The sequence below is a fragment of the Megascapheus bottae genome, chromosome 11, assembly GCF_031878675.1.
Source record: "Megascapheus bottae isolate mThoBot1 chromosome 11, mThoBot2.hap1, whole genome shotgun sequence".
Classification (NCBI taxonomy): Eukaryota; Metazoa; Chordata; class Mammalia; order Rodentia; family Geomyidae; genus Megascapheus; species Megascapheus bottae.
The window spans coordinates 9,355,120-9,373,165 of NC_143519.1; the positions used below are offsets into that span (position 1 = coordinate 9,355,120).

The window sequence follows — 18,046 nt, forward strand, 5'->3', positions numbered from 1 at the left end:
GGCCTTGGGCTGGGAGTTTGGCCTAGTGGTAGAGTGCTTGCCTAGCATGCATGAAGACCCGGGTTTGATTCCTCGGTACCACATACGTAGAAAAGCTGGAAGCAGTGCTGTGGCTCAAGTGGTAGAACACTAGTCTTGAGAAAGCCCAAGGACAGTGCCCAGGCCCTGAGTTCAAGGCCCAGGACTAGCCAAAAAAGAAATTGGGCCCCTTATGAGAGAGTTGTATGATGTTGCTTGCACACTGAAATCCACAGTCTCTTGGTGTTCTGAATTCTGTATGCAGAATCGAATGCCACATCTTTAGAAGGTCATAACAACCAACAGAGGGAATCTAGAGAAGGGCCATGAGAGTACCTGTTCATGTTTATAAGTACAGTTGTCAGGTTGGAGTTTCTGCTGCATATGTTCTGTGCCAGAGGCCTTGTTCATGTTTGACTGTTTTGCATTTATAGATTTGATTTGGAGATGGGTAGCAGTAAGGCATAGAAAATAGGCAGTCTTGATTGTTTTAGCTCTTTACCACAAATATGTATCATTATCTTGGACTGGTTCTTGTCTGTTAATGCCAGTGGGATTTCATCAGTTCTTTGCCAAATAACAACAAAGGTGTGTAGATGGTCCTGGGAACTGGGTTCCCTAAGAGCAATGCTGAGTTTCTGTTTTCACTTTTCACCCTTAGAATTCAGCTACCTCTTAGGCCGCACTGTTGTGTTATAGAGGATGCAGGCTGCTGTCCAAATCATACTCTCTTGTGCCCAGTGTTGTAAAACAAGTGGAAAATCTGATACTTTGTGCAGATGCATGTTTGGCTAAAAAGTGTTGGACACTGTCCAAAGGCTAAGTGTACAAGTATGGTCCGAATTTGCAAAACAACTCGAGTACAACAGAAATGTTAAACTATATTCATTTTTTTTTTTTTTGCCAGTCCTGGGCTTGAGCTCAGGGCCTGAGCACTGTCCTTGGACTTTCTTTCAAGGCTAGAGCTCTACCACTTGAGCCTCAGCACCACTTCTGGCTTTTTTCTATGTATGTGGTACCGAGGAATCGAACCTGGGTCTTCATGCATGCTAGGCAAGCACTTTATCCACTAGGCCAAACTCCCGGCCCCTAAACTATATTCATTTTTATAAACTCCAATCATTCATAAAATCCAATTCTGAAAAATAACAACAAAAACCCCAGAACTTATAACGTTTTTAGGGCTGTTTATGTTGTCTCTGCTGCAGCCTCAGACATGTAGAATCCGGCTTAAAATAGGCAATTAAAGAATTCAGGTGATCTAGAAACAAACAAGATTCCATTTATTGGCTGGGAGTATGACCTGGTGCTAGAGTGTTGCCTAGCATACATGATATCCTAGGTTCAATTCCTTGGTTGCCACATACACAGAAAAAGCTTGAAGTGGTGCTATGGCTCAAGTGGTAGAATGCTAGCCATGACAAAGTTCAAGGACAGTGACCAGGCCCCAGAACTGGAAAAAAATTCCCATTTATTAAGGAATTCAAATTCAGAGCTGTTTGATTGTTGATGATGTTAGTGTCTGCTCTGCCTGGTCACCTTGTAGTGTGCGTGCATGTCTAGTGTATTTATAGGCTGCTTCTATGTCTTGTGTTCTGGACCATGCATACATCCCTTCACCCCATGTGAAGAATAAAATTAATTAGTTGGAAAGACTGCTGAAGGAACTCATGAGATTGCTGTACTGGGTTTTCATTTCCAAGTACAGTTTACCTGTTTTTCAGTGCCCATGACCGAGTTTGGCTTGGATCCCTTTATCATGGAAATCAAAGGGAAAGTTGATACTATCTTTGACTTTGCATGTACCTTCTTCTCTGTAGCTAGGTGATTCACAGAGCAAAACTGTGAGGGTAAGCTTGCTTTTCCCTTTTTTTATTCTCTGAGAACTTGAGGGCTATGCTCTTCTGCCAAGCACTTAGTTGTGTGCGTGGGATTGGTAAAACCCCAAAGTGAAACATGAAGAAGATGAATCTAGTTGTTCAGATCTTTAGGCCAGTCTAATGGTGTTGGATTGTCTACCAGAATAGACAATCTGTTTGTCATAAAGTAATAGAGAGCAAGCTGAACAATCCAGAATTTCTGTACTTCTTGTTGAAGTACAGAACTGCTTTGGAGTGCTATCCTTACTGTAGGAAGAGCTTGGTTGGGTGAGAAGTCAGGAGGTTGATCTAGAAAGAAAAGGTGCTGACCAAGACCATAGTTTCAGTTACCACAGTTCTTCTTTCTTAATGGATTTGACCAAGTCTCTTGGGTTGGAAATTCTTAAAAATGTTTTGGCAGCTTGGTTTGGGTCTCTGCTGGCATGATTCAGATGGAAACCAGGGCCAGGAATATTGTAAGTGTCCCAGAGATGAAAATGTTTCCTCTAGTGCTCATCATATAATTAGTGACAGGCATTTTCCAATTTTTTTTTTGTCTGCCATCAACAAATAATCAGCTTTAGTTGACACCCAGAGGGTAAGTATACTCTGAGCCATTAATATAGGGTGATTCCTACCTTCAGGGGGCTTCCATTTCATTTGGTGAGATGCCACCTGCATGTGGAGGCCTTGTACTCTGTTAAGCTTTTAACCTACCAGGTACCCATACTCTTATCCTAAGTTTCACCATCTTCTAGAGCCTCACATGAGCTGTTCTTATCAGTGACACACATAAGTCCATGAAGTGCAGGAGAACAATGTCTGCTTATGCACTATGGTATCATTTGCACTACCATTCTAGTGATACTTAGGGGTAAAAGTAAATGGCCTCTTGGCTGAGAGTTTGGCCTAGTGGTAGAGTGCTTGTCTAGCATGCACGAAGACCAAGGTTCGATTCCTTGGTACCACATACATAGAAAAAAGCTGGAAGTGGTGCTGTGGCTCAAGTGGTAGAGCACTGTAGCCTTGAGAAAAAAAAAATAAATGGCCTCTGCCTTAGATCCTGGGGACAGAGTCGAGATTTGTTGTGCTAGCAGAGGGGGTAAAGGTAGGGGGAATGCTAGGCTAATACCACACTTAGGTAGAGCAAATCCCCTTCCCTGTGAGGCTAGAAAACAACGTGCTTCTTAAATTATTCTCTTATGAGCCCCATGTGAAAGTGTGTTCTATTATATAACAAGTAGGCACAAACTGTGGGGGCAACTGGAGTACTTCTGACCACCCAGGATTTTGATGAGCTGTGAATCAGCAGTGTGCAGAGATGAGAAAAGAATTCCCACATACACAAAAAAATGGATCCCTAGAAAATAGTGTAATGTGCATATAACAAGAAGAGAAGTGTTGAGAGAATGAAAGGTGTTAGATAATGACCAACTTTCACATCATCACTGATTTGCTTTGATTTCAGATGTGGCAAATAGGAATGTTATGGTTAACCAGGAGATACATTATTACAGCCCTTGAAAGAGTTCTTTCTTACAGAAATTGTTAGGAAAAGCATCTCTGAGGTGGAAGGCTTCATTTAGAAATTTCTCAGCCACAGTTTTCACATGTTTATGTTTGGATCTGGGGGTGGGGGATTCATGCCTAGTAACAAGTGGAGAGAGTAAAATGATCTACAGAGGGCCTCTGCCGAGTGATTTCTCTCTGTCCCTTGAACTTCTTCAGCTGTGTGGAAGTCACCCCCATGGAGAAAAAGGGGTGCTCTACAATAAGTGCCTGTTTCTTATCGGTAGCACATCTCATCATATAGTCAGAAATTGTAACAGGGAAGCACCATTTTTCCCCCCTGTTGAGACAATTAAGAAATGAGTGCGCATATGGTGTGTCTTTGGATTTCCAAAGATCTAACTTTCATTGTGTGGAAAGTTGTGCTGTTTGTTTTATCACTGGCAGAACTGTTTAATTCTAAGCCATTATTGGTAAAAATGCAACAATACAAAGGAAAGTGAAGGAATAGGTTATCCCAAGTTAGCTATTTTTAAAAACTGCTTATTGGAATATATGGGTGATACAAGGAATTATAAGTCATAGTCCAAGTGGAGTATGAAATATAATGTCTAGAGAGTTAAAAAGCTATATAGCATTATTATTAGTCCTAGCTCACCATGGCTTTAAAAGGTAAAATGTAAATCAGCATTAGTGAATTGCTTTTAGTCAACTGTTCATCCTGTCTACTCAGGATCTGGAAAAAGATGTGTGACCTCTGACATTGTCCTGTTCTGATTTGGCCTATGGAGATGATGTGAGGATGATTAGCATTAATTACCAGTAGTGTTAACAAGGGATTTGTCCTTGCCAGCATCCTCTTTCTATGTGATGTCATTCACTTCATTGTTTTAGCCACCACCTGCCTATACATAGTCTCCTATATTTGTGTCTTACGCTCTGAATCTCAGTCCTAGCACAGCTGTGTCCGCATGGTATTTTTCTACTTAAAGCTGGCTAATGGCCTTCCATTTAGTTCAAATTGAAACACAAAATCCTAAATATGCTTACTAATACCAGCAAGGCCCAGTGTTATCTGTACTCTGGCTGGTCAGCCTGAGCAAAAAATTCACAAGGCTCCATCCCAAAAGCAAAAGCTGGGTAGTGCCAGTCATCCCAGTTTATGGCAGGAAGCATAGATAGTAATATTGAAATCCAGACTGGCCCAGGCAATGAGCCAAGATCCTGTCTCAGAAATAACCAGAACAAAAAGAGCTGGAGGCATAGCTCAGTTATTAGAGTGACTGCAAAGCGAAGACCTGAGTTCAAATCCCAGTAACCTCCTAAACAATATCAACAAATCTCTAGATAGGACCAAATATCCTCTTTAGGATAGCTGAGAAACACCAGGTAGAGTATTTGATGCTCAGGTTAAGTTGGTAATAGAGAGGGTTAGTCCTCCAAAGCAGCCAAGGTAACAGAACTGAGACCCCTCAGCATCAGAGTTAAAGGTGACGTTAAGTGTACCTGACTAGCATGGGGACTCAAGTCTACAGCATTCACTAGCACCTGGGTAAATGAATAGACATTTTTCATGTAAATTATTTACCTTTTCTTCGGAACAATTTTTTTCTCTCACATTTAACTTCCCAAAAGTTTCTTGGAAGTAAATAAGCTCTTGTTAACAAAGCAGTTACCTAGCAGGTAAGTTGCTTATCATTCAGATCAGATAATGAGACTGTAATACTGGGGTGGCTCAAGAATTAGGATTTTATAATCTCATAGTTGGCCTAAAACTTTATGATATTTTCCTAGAAAATTTGTCATTAATGGAAGGATTTGCTTTAGAATAATTATCTTTGTTACTTTATATACTGTGGCAAGGAAGGCTCTGTTTTAGCTGCAGGATGTAACTCTCTTCATTTGGACCCCATCTTGCATATCGCCTCCCTTTCTTTTTCTCCAAAGTCTCCCTTGGGTGCTGTTACCCAAAGTCTTGCTGTGCTGCAGACACACTATCATGCTCTTCCAACACCCACATCTTTCTAATACATACTTTGTTTCCCTTGAATACCTTTTATCTTGTTCATTGCTTCACAGACTCATGCCTGCCCTTTAGGGTCACTGCTTTTCTCCTGTACTTGGCCATACTGAAATCTTAAAAGGACCAGCAGTGTGGAGGGCACCTAGGAGCTTCTTAGAACTCAGGTGCTCAGCTGCATTCCACACCTATGAATCAGACCTACCAAGCAGGGGGCGTGGGAGCGGAGGCTGATGGCAGCTTAGGAGTGGGTCTAGGAGAGGCCTTGATGCCCTTAGGGGAGCCCCCACCCCCACCTCCTTGGCTAGATCACCATAAGAGGATTAGAGAGGGGCCTGACAGTCTGTATTTTAACAAGTTCTCTCAGTGATCCTGATTCTGTGGAGTTTGAGAACAACTACTTTTAGATACCATTCAAATGACACCTTGTCTTTGAACTTTTCCTGACAATTCTTAAACTGATATTCATCTCTCCTGCTGTGGCTTCTTTTTTTTTTAGTAATTGGGCAACCAAATTATAGTAGCTGTACATTGAATATGTTTATTTCCTATCGGGTACACATTGGGTGGTCTTGCATGTGATGATTCTGAATTGAGGTTCCTTACTTTTGTGGTTGTTATTTGTTGGTGTGGACTTCGTTGGTGGGGGTGAGGAGGGTCTGTATTAAGCAGATCCATGCACGGAGAAAGAACTAGGAGAGTTGAACAGCATGTTTTATGACTAGAGGGAGACCTTGCTACCCTGTTTTTTTTTGTTTGTTTGTTTTGTTTTTTGTTTTTTGTTTTTTTTTTTTGCCAGTTCTGGGCTTGGGCTCAGGGTCTGAGCTCTGTCCTTGGGCTTTCTCAAGGTTAGAGCTCTACCACCTGAGCCACAGCACCAGTTCTGGCTTTTTTTTTTTTTTTCTATGTATGTGGTACTGAGGAATAGAACCCGAGGCTTCGTGCATGTTAGGCAAACGCTCTACCACTAGGCCAAACTCCCAGCCCTGTTTTGTTTTACTTTGATCTTCTTTGGCTTGAGCCTAATTATGTCATTTCAACATATGTGCCAAAGAAATTGGAAAATGTGTTTTTTCTTTCTGCCCAGGAAAAAATAATAGAATTGGGCACTATCTAGGCAAGCACAGTTTAATAAAAAAAACTATAATTGTATGTATGTAATTAGACTGTTTATATAATCATATGTACTTATATATGTAAGTTTATATTTTCTATTAGATATATTAAGAACATGGAAAAAACATCAAATTGACTCTAATATATTTAGAAAAACCTAGTAAAGTAAAAAATGTTTTTCAACTTTGATGAACTATTTTTTTCTTTGTTTTGGCAGTCCTGGGACTTGAACTCAGGGCCTGAGCATTCTCCTTGGGCTTTCCTCAAGGCTAGCACTCTACCACTTGACCCACTGCACCACTTCCAGCCTTTTCTGTGTATGTGGTACTGAGGAATCAAATCCAGAACTTCATGCATACTAGGCAAGCACTCTACCACTAGGCCAAACTCCTGGCCCTTTAATTAACTATTAATAAAGTATTTTACATTGTTTTACAGGTGTACAGTCTTGGAAATTCAGTGCACATAACACCTTAGTTTTTGTCCAAATACTGACTATTCCCACATGGCTAGTGGCTACTCTGCTAGACAGTATGGGTCTGGTCAGTTCCTACCACAGTTGATATTGAAATTGTTGCTAAGTATGGTGGCTCACACTTGGAATCTTAGCTACTCAGGAGGCTAAGAACTGAAAATCATAGTTTGAAGTCAGGCTGGCAGGAAAGTCCTTGAGACTCTTATCTCTAATTAATTACCAAAACAGTTAGAAGTGGTATTAGTGTTAAGTGTTAGCCTTGAGTAAAAAAAAAACAAACTCAGGGACAGCACCTAAGTCCCAAGTTCAAGTCCCAGGACCAGAACACATGCAAAAACTCACATCCTGTTTGGCCTCTTTTAGACACCTCTTCTACTACTAGGTTGTATGTTTTCATCTCATTCCTTTCACAGCACTCCCTGTTAAGAAATACTCATTAAGTGATTGAATCATTAATCTATGAATGGATTAATGAGTAACTGTAGGAGAATTTCCTTCTTGGTTCTTTTGACACCTTGGTGAAAGCTTCTAGGTTGTTGTTTTTTTATAGTAAAAACTATGGAGTTACAGAGTCAAATTAGTGTTATAAGAGAAGGTTAAAGTTAGTGTCATCACAGAAGGTTAAAGTGAGTCAACTAACTGTATGTGTATAACAAAGTATAACTAATATTTGTCATCGAATTGCAGAGGGTTTTGTATGTGTGTGTATGTGTGTGTATTGGTACCGGAGCTTGAACACAGGTCTTTGACATTGTCCCTAAGGTTTTGTGCTCTACCATTTGAGTCATAGCTTTACTTTTCAGTTTCTTAGTGGTTAATTGGAGATAAGAGTCTCCCCTTCCTTCTTTCCTTCCTTCCTTCCTTCCTTCCTTCCTTCCTTCCTTCCTTCCTTCCTTCCTTCCTTCCTTCCTCCCTCCCTCCCTCCCTCCCTCCCTCCCTCCCTCCCTCCCTCCCTTCCTTCCTTTCTTTTTCTTTCTTTTTTTTCCAGCTAGCTTCGAAATACAGTCTTCAGATCTCAGCCTCCTGAGTTGCTAGGATTGTAGACATGAGCCACCAGCACCCAGCTGAATTGCAGAGTTTGAGTGGAACAGAATTTGATGATCAGATGATCTAACAGCTTCATTTTTGTGGATGTGTTTCCCTGAGATAAGTGATGATTGAGAAGTGGCATATCAGCTTTTCAAGCTGAGACTGCCACTGTTTTCGTTCCTTTGGTTAGCTATGTTCTAAAAAGTACAGTTCTGTGTTTTACACCAGACTACTGGTAATACACATTTCAGTTATTTCAGAATGAGATTTTGAGAAAAGCATTGTTCAACACTCGCTTAATTCAGAAATACTACCGGGATGTCATGACATACCTATAATTCCAGCACTCAGGAGGTGGAGGCAGGAGGATCACAAGTTCATTGTCGGTCTGGGCTACATATTAAGACTCTGCATAAATAAATGAATGCCACATGAAGAAAATTTGTTTTGAACTTTTTATTTATTTATTAATTTTTTTTTTGCCAGTCCTAGGCTTGAGCTCAGGGCCTGAGCACTGTCTTTGGACTTTCTCAAGGCTAGAGCTCTACCACTTGAGCCTCAGCACCACTTCCGGCTTTTTTCTATGTATGTGGTACCGAGGAATCGAACCCGGGTCTTCATGCATGCTAGGCAAGCACTTTAACCACTAGGCCAAACTCCCGGCCCCTGTTTTGAACTTTTTAATTTAACTGTTTTTTTTTTTTCTTCAAGTGTTGTATCAGGGAATAGATGGGTTCATGAAAGTCACATCAGTACAATAGGCAGTCTGAGAAACAGATTATATTTGAAAGGAAATAAAACTACTTTAAGCCTGTAATACTGGCCCTCTTTTTATTGTTGGCCTATTTGCAGTGAATTATAGAGGATGTATATGGAGGATGTGACTTTGGCATTTTATTCTTTTTATGGTAGAGAGAAAGAGAAATCCTTAGAATGTCCTTTACTTTTTTTCTAAATATATTGCTTCATTGCTGATAAGGTCAATCACAAATCTGAACTTGAATGAAAGCTTATAACTGCTTATAAGCAAGGAAGATGTTTGTAATGGGATTGTGGGGAACAAAAAACTGGGATTGGTATTGTTCTAGATTCTGTTGAGAAAATAACACTGCTGACAAATGTTTTATATGTGATCACACCATTGGAAATATTTGAGAAATGTGGGAAGGTTGTGTATGGTAGATCTTATAGGTTTAAAAAATGAAAAATATGTCTTCCAGGTGGTGAGGAAGGAATTTAGGAGGAGGAGGACTAGAAAGGTCCTCCAGAATTTTCCTTTTTTTTAAATAAGGATAACTAAATAGAAAATAACCAGTCATAAATGAATGTAAATCTTCCATGACATTGGAATAAAGCTAAGGTATATGTTCTGTCCTGGGGATGTGGTAGTAGCAGGGAAGTTTTGGCTTCAGTCTCCACCCAGTCTATCTTGTACTTTCAGTCAAATACCTTCATCCATGTCTTATCTGTGCTCAGGTATTTCTGGGAGCTTATCCATGTTTTAATTTTTTCTTTTTTGCCAGTCCTGGGCTTGAGCTCAGGGCCTAAGCACTGTCCTTAGGCTCAAGGCTAGTTCTCTACCACTTGAGCCTCAGCACCACCCTGGCATTTTTCTATGTAAGTGGTACCGAGGAATTGAATCCAGGTCTTCGTGCATGCTAGGCAAGCACTTGACAATTAGGCCAAACTCCCAGCCCCCCCATCCATGGAGATCTGCATTGTGAGTATTCTTTCTTCTTCTTACCTTAAATTATATTAAGATAAATGATTTTAAAACACAGATGAGCAAAAGCCTACAGCATAGTACCTACCACCCAGGGAGCTGTGAAAAGAGTAGATCCTTGGACTTCAAGATTTTACTTCAGAAGGTCTAAGTGGGATCTGGAATCTGTGTTACTTTTGTTGCTGTCTTTTACTACTATTACTACTGTTATTTTAAACCTCCTCAAACAGCTTTATACAACTGCCAGTGTTGGTAGCTCCAATAAGACAGGGATTTTGCACTACCTCATCTTAGCTGGAGTACAGACTAGGAAGACATTCTTTTTTCCCCCCATATACTTTTTATTGTAATTAATAGAAGGGTTACATTATATTCACATTATACTTCACAAACATTGATACCCTGTCTCATGTCTTGGTCCCCATTTCCCTCCTCCCATCTCTGCCCCTCATCTTGTTTTCCCTCCTTCCCTATCCTATTTCAAATAACCACATAAGCATATATACAATATATCAGATAACAAGGTGAAATACTGTAACAATATGAGATAACCAAGGGACAGCAAAAGACATGAGAGATAACAAAGTACATTAAGGACAACAATCACTCGTTATATGGCTTTTGTTTCTATATCCTGGAGGTCCTTTCATTTAGTGTCATACTATATGGCCTTATAGGTTTTCCTCTATGTGTAAATCTCTGCTAGGAGAGCCCACGGTTTCTACTGGTTATGACAAATGAGGTAGGAAGACATTCTTTAGGTATGAGTATTTGGTGCCTGGTGAAAGAGGGGCTTTCAAGCTGAACTTTCAGGCTAAGTAGGTACCTGACTTCTTTGAGTTCAGGAGGAGGTGGGGAACATTCCAACTTGACAGAATTTCTGGAGAAAAGAAGGTGAGAATGAAGAGGCAATGCCTTTGGTGCAAAAGTTCAGGGCAGGGCTAGGGTGAGGAGGGGTCCAGGGCCATGACTATCTTGAAGACTCTGTGAAGGTTGATGGCTAAGTGTCCTGCCCTTGAGAGCACAATCTCAGATTATCATGGCATTTTTCTCTTCCTCCCTCCTTCCCTGCTTTCCTCTCTCTTGTTCTGTAGGGCTAACACGAAAGTTTGCAAGAGGCCCTGGGTTTAGTCTTTAGTACTGCAAAGTGAGTAATCTTTCTAGTCTTTTTTCTTTATATGGGAAGAAGATGAGGCCAGTTGTGTTGGGTGTATTTATGCACATCATGTATCTGGAGGTGCTGTACCATGTTGTGATGTATGTTTTGATTTGGCAGCAAAGAGCAGGGAAGCTTTGGCCTTCCTTAACATCAACCCTATCATCTACTGTTTTGGCAATTTCAACTCTAGTCACTTTTAGTCAATATATAGACTACCTAAGATGAAATTTATTTGGCTTGCTACATTTTTTCTCAAGCACAGGAATATGATGTCTCAGGGTATGACTTATTCAGGAATAACAATGGATGAGCCCCTTTAACCTTGGCTGTGTTTTGTATTCCTTGTTAATTTCTTAAGGTCACACAGGAAGCCAGTCACCATGAGTGTGAAGGAAATGGCAGCAGAACAAGAAGGGAGATCTCATCTTTGCTACTGCTGATATTATCTTATTGGAGGGATGTAGCCTACAGCTTTTTAATGAGGGGACTTCCCAGCTATTGTTAGGAAACCGGTATTACTGTACTTGATCATTGTCTTATAAGTGCAAACTAAATGGGAACAGAAGCACTCAGGGAAATGCTGCAGTCCCTTCCCCAAGTTTCTGTATGGTGGACTTTCCCCTCTTCCTTTTTCTAGAAGTATGTGTCAAGGATTTGCCTCCTGAGTGTTGCCCTCTCTTCTCGCCTGTGTGATTGATATACATAGCTGATTTCCATCCTGTGTGTCTTCTGGGAGCAATCAGAGCCATGAAACCCCTGCCTGGTGGCATATTCCAGCTCTGTTATCTATAAATCATGGTCATCTACCAGATTTGCACCTTGTAAACCCTAATGGAACTTGCCTTAGGTGAATTGAACAGATACAAATGGAGATTTTATAAAACCAAAAAACTTGGAAAGTGGTAATCTGTGTTTTTCATTAAATTGCTTAAGGAGGTAGACATGGGAAAAAAGGAAAGAACATTTTTGTCTCATAGTTATATTTGAATGATGCATTTTACTTAGAAAATATCCAGTACTTTCATTTAAAAAATAAAAAGTTTTAAAATGTTTTTCACATCAATAATACATTCTCTAGCCCTTGAACTCAGTATTTGTGATAGAATGAGGAAAGCTAGAAACTCCTCCACTTGTGAACTCTTGTGAGGTTAGTTTCTGTGGTAAGTCACACAAAGGTGTAACTGCTTCATCATCTTTTTCTATAAGCACCTATTTATGCATTGCCTGCTGTGTACAGCACTGTGCCAGGCATTGGGGACAAAGCTTCTTCCCTTTCTCTTTCAGCCCTTAAAGCTGCGAAGGCAAGACTTAAAAGAGTCTAGCACGTTACTCTAAGCATAGTTGAGGCTGTAGTAACCCACACTGGGGGAGTAATTTCCTGAGAAAACTCCTAGCACATTATGTTGTGGTTGGTTTTGTAAATTTCCACCTCTAAAATAAATTATTGACAGACTTTGCTGGCTGACTTACCATGATCACTATCAAAATAAGTTGACAACTTACAGAAACTCTATTTCCAGTCCAAGGGGTTCTCGAGTCTTCTGTGAATTCATTTGACAATGGGTTTGAAGCACTTACTCTGCTTTTTAGGATATGGAACAGTGAATATAGCAGGCCAAACCACTGCCTGCACTTAGCTGCTTTTGCAGGGAGAAGGTGAGAGGGCATTAAACAAAAAGAAAATGCAATACAGCATGCCAGATAGATGGTAACAGAGGATGTAGAAAAATCAAAGCAGGCAAACAAGAGGAGGTATGGCTGGAACCCTGAGGCACAGCCTCAGAGTCTGTTATCCACAGGTCTTTTCCCAGCTTAGTTTCCTCATCTGGAAACAACGATTTCTTGTCCTTTCCGGGCTGTGAGCCTAGCAAGAACTGTCAACTTCCCCTCCACTTCATTCTTGGGGATTCTAGCTTAGAAAAATACTTGATAAGAAGGAAATGTGGATTCCACTTTATGATTATATAATGAATCTGTAATGATAAAAAATAACCTAAGTGAGCCTCAGGTTTTTTTTTTATTTCAAACAAGTCATATTCATTTATTTGTCATAAATGGCAATATCAGAGTATAATATTTTTGTGATTCCCAAGACCTGAACTGTTGTGGATACTTCACATGTCTGCTCTCATACCTGGGAGATGAATATTCCTACCCTCGTCCATTCTTTCCACTTCCTCTTCATTCCCTAGCAACCACTAGTAGCTACTCGTGGTCTAGAGCCTCAGGTTTTTAAAGAAATGATTGTTATTTTTAACCAGAATATATTGTATATTCTATTAACTCTTTCAAGGGTCCTCAGGGTTTTGAGGCAAGAATCCTTCTCCACCTTTGCCCTTCCCCATCTCTTCTGTCTTCCTTTTCTTTTCCTCTTTCCTTTTGGAGTTTCTGACATCTTTTCTTTCCTTTGTCCAGAAAGCTGACCAGTAACTGTGTACATATTATAGAAAATCTTTAGTCATATGCTCCCTTTCACAGTTTTTCTTAATATCTGCTATTATTTTTGATTACAGAACATGAGAAAAAAGAATGATCACTTTGGAATAGAGATATAAACACATGCAAACACATATATGTATGCTTTAATTTGCCTTATAGCTAATTGTTATATTTTAAATATCCTTTTAGTATGCCAGGAACTCCTAAATAAAGCATAAAGTATTTCATTTCAGTTGAGATAACTGATATTTATTCCTCAATGGTTCTTAGATACACAAATACAAATTCATTTGTTAAAAACAAGTTTATTTGTACCATTGAAAGGCTTAGTTGCACTGTTTTAAAGTACACCTTTGTACCAAGAAGTGTTTATAAAGTTTTGTAGGATGACATTTTCTTAACTGGGGCATAAAGACATTTTAACTGTTAGTTGATTATTCATTGGGTTTTGATTTGTGAGTGGTTTAAAGCTGTTGCCTTAATTTAGGCTTTTAACAAATGAAAATGTGTGTATATTTTTACAACAATTTGGGTTAAACTTTAGAGTTAAAGGTGACCAGTGGTCCAACACTGACATCAGAATTTAGTGACACATTTTGAGTTGTTCACTAGAGCCTCCAAGATGGTTGAGATGCAGTTCAGAGCTGAGCATTGATAGCTCATGTCTGTAATTGTAGTTACTTAGGAGGCTGAGATCTGAGGATCGCTGTTCAAAGCCAGCCCAGGCAGGAAAGTCTGTGACATTCTTATCTCCAGTTAACCACCAGAAAACTGATAGTGGAGCCATGGCTCAAAGTGATAGAGCAGTAAACAGAGGCCCTGAGATCAAGCCCTAAGACTTACCAGAAAAAAAGAAAAACAAAAGAAGATACAATTCACAATTCATGTTCACAGAACTTTTATAGGAACAAGTGTAATAAAATGTAGAATGTGCAAAAGCCCCTAAGAAAGGCCACGCTATTGCTTAGTAGAGGAGTGAATTTATCCAGGATAGAAGATGAAGGGTGGCTTTTTGGGTGTGTGACAAGAGCAAGATTTTCAGCTTCTCAAAATTAGATAGAAGTTCTTATAGTAAGAAGAGTACAGTGAGGTCATAGGGCCTACAGTTAGCCATGCTTAGTATAAAAAATTACCCTAAAAAATTTCTTGAATTGCCCATACAGTTTTCATGGTTTTATTTGTGTCCATCCTGTGTAATAACAACTCAAATGCATATTAAAACTTCAGGATTGAAACCTATGTTCGTCCTGCTTTGGGATTGCTTCCCCGCAGGGTTTATTTTGGTCTGTTTTAGCATACAGATCAATATACTTAGTTTATCATACTAGATGTGTTCATTATTACAAGGGCTAAACTGGATAGTGTTAGATAGTAGGAGGTCAATGATATTTTTGGAAGTTGAATCCGCAGGCCTGACATATACCTTGTTCTTAGAAAAAGTTGTATAAAGGAAAACTTAGCCACCTACTTCCTGTCTTGAAATGGAATTTCCTCTAGTGGCTGAGCTGACCACATGTCACGGTCATATTCTCAGACATTGGTCTCAAGAGCCTTTTAAAGAAACCACATGCTATTCAAAGGTTTATGACCTGAAGACTGAACCATGTATCTCTAAAGTTTTAACATATCTTTAATGAGCAGCATAGAACAACAGCACTTTGAATGGCCTGAGAATTTTCCTAATGAGACAGCGGCCAATAGCATCTTCATTCTCATAAGCCCCAGAATTTCCTTCTTTTCTGACTTGGGTCTACTTGAAGGAGATAGACTAGAAGATTGTCTTGCTCTTGGAATTATTCATTATAATGCTGTGAGATGGGTAAGGACAACTGTGAGAATTTTACTAAATTAAGAATCTTGCAAAATAAGAACCTTGTCTAGTACATTAATTAGCCCTCTGCATAAATCTGTATGTGAAAAACTTAAAAGATTTACTTGCCTTAAAGCTTGGTCTTTTTGGAGAAGTAAATTATGGAACTTTTAATTAAATAAATTTTTGCTTTTCTTACCTGGCTGCTTAGAATCCAATTGAAAGGTTTTTTTTTTTTTGATTGCAGAAAAAGCCCCAGAAAGTCATAATTACTTTTTTTTGAAGAATATAGGAAACCTTCCAGAAGATGCTTGGCTCATAGCCTGATCATGTGGCTTCCAGATGGCTGTTTGAAGGCACCTGTCATAATCTAGCAGCAAAGATGGAATAATGGCTGAATTTTAATTGAAACTGTTTGTGATATATTGCAGCAACACTGTTTATGGTCTTGTCCTTTTTAGGCCATATACCCACAACCTTGACCTAAAAACTTAATTTCCTCAGATTGGAAATTAATAGCAGTAACAGCAGCTACCACTAAATGACACCTATTCTGTACCTGTACTTGAAGACCACTTAAAGACCTTTTTACCACTTCACTAAATTTCCCTGATGTGATGGAACCCAGATGCTGTAATTATGGATAACTGCTCCCTGGTCAGGGATCTTTTATCCCTTTTAGCATCTGAACACAGCATAGACTGCTTCATAAGTTTCAGGACTGTGTGTATGCTATTTGATATGTAGCCTTTAACATATCTAAGCTGTCTGTGCCTCAGTTTCCTCCTTTGTAAAAATGGGACTAGCCATGTTACATAATAGTTATGAAGATTAAGTTAGTACCTTTGCAGGAATTGAATATGTCTTAGGACACATTTGCAAATAAATACTTTTGAGTTCCCATTTCTTACATAGTACCAGGGTATTTTGATTTAACAAATAGGATAGCATTTCTCCTGTTAAGTTTGAGAACTCTGGGGGCTTAATGATGATAGGATGGGAGAAAGACTAGGTAGGCGGTTGAGAACTTTGCAAGGCACTGCAAAGGCTTTGGGGCTGTTGTTCAGGTTATGTTTCTCTTAGGCTTCATGTATTCAATGCTTGCCATATCCTCCTTTTTCATCTGCTTTGTATGATGTCTAGGGCATTTCTAAGTTTTTATACTTGTTATTTTAATCCTACGTGAATATGATTCAGACCCTGTTGCTTTTCCTATCCTCTGGTAACTGTACAAAAATAAGATGTTTAAGATTCTTAGGCCCTATAAGCTTGGAAAGCCTATGTTTACCTTGAAAGATTGCCCAAGTTTACAAAATTTATAGATTTTAAGAAATTATAAAAGCCACTATTTTTTTTTTGTAGGAGTAGTTCACACCTTTAATTCCAGCTACTTGGGAGTCAGAAAAGAAGATTTCAGTTCAAGATTAGGTCAAGTACAAAGTCAAGGACATCGTATCTTCTTTTTAATTAAAGAATTTAATCATACTTCAAATGACGTGTTTAGCAAGCAGGTATTCAAGAAGAGAATCCCTATATACAATCACTGGCACTTAGATTTTAGAACATAATTAGGCTGAGGGTTTGTATGTCATAGATACATATTAATCTATGTAATAAAACATTATGTCTATAGAGTCATACATTTTTATGTCTATGTAGTTGTGTTTATATTTCCAATACCATGTCCATAGCATTGGGCATGCAACTTTTGAGTCCTCGCTATTGTACTGTTTAGGTCTAATAGCCACATATTAAGGATACCAGGTATCTTTTGTTCCTTTGGTCAATTTTCAGTTCTTTAAGACACTTCCACACTGCTTTTCAGAGTGGCTGAACTAGTATACAATCCCACCAGCAGTGTAGTAGGGTTTCTTTTTCTCCACAACCCGGCCCAAAAGCCACTTTTTTAATAGACTCATTGACCACTTATAATTCATTATGTAACTGATACCCTCATTGAGGACTCCTGGTGTTTTATGACAGGCACTAAGCTTACCTGTTAAAGTTAAGTGGCCCAGGCAAGTGCTGCTAGAGAGAAGAGACCAGTAGTCACAGCTCTGCTCAGCCTGGAAAGTGGGGATTTGAACTGGTATCTTATATGCTGGCCTTCATATTTCCTGGGGTGTACTGTACCTGTGACACCTACTATTGCTGTATGATTCTAGGTTTGTTGTTTACTGTTTCTGTTTCTCATGTGCAAATCAGTGTTTTCTGATTTCAAGAAAATAAGCACAAAAACTAACTGAGAGAAGCTCTGAAGCACCCCAGAAAAATATAAAGTAATATTTAGTCTCATTTTAAGGTTTCTTAATAAATCCCTTAATACTTCTATCTCAATTTTATCTAGAAGATGTTTTTTTAAAATCATACCATTAGTGTGAAAAGTTAATAAAACTAGCTGAATTCTTTGAAAGACACATTTTGGATATTGTCACCATTGAACAATGACATAGTGACCTGTGTGCTCTTGTGTGTGTCACTTACTTCCGTTAATTTGCCACTCAGACTTTATTTTCATCTTGCCTTCATTCCTAAATTCCTTGATGGAACTTAAGTTTCGCCTGCTGCAGTGTGTTGTGCAGGGAAAATCTCTCTTCCCTCCAGCACCTCATGGGAACTCCCTTGTTGGTTGCTCCTTCTGCTTTGATCATCTGCCAAGCATTTGGTGTTTAGCCATAACACAAATGAAAGCATTCTGAAACTATAAGACTCTCAGAGCAGCCAGGCAACCTATCGACTCCTGAGCTCTGTGAGCTTCAGGTTGAAAGTAATTATGAGGGAGTCTGTGACTGGTTTTCTTCTGAACACTGCACTATTTGATTTGGGATTGACTAGGCCCACACTGTGTGAAACAGACACAATGAGGCTGGTCTTTATTGGAGAGTCAGT

General features: G+C 39.3%; 1 protein-coding gene across 4 annotated transcripts in view; it reads left to right on the forward strand.

Annotated features, from left to right (window-relative positions):
- The window catches only part of Dock9 (dedicator of cytokinesis 9), a 265,843-nt gene that overhangs the window by 76,451 nt on the left and 171,346 nt on the right, over nucleotides 1–18,046 (forward strand). The window lies entirely within an intron of this gene.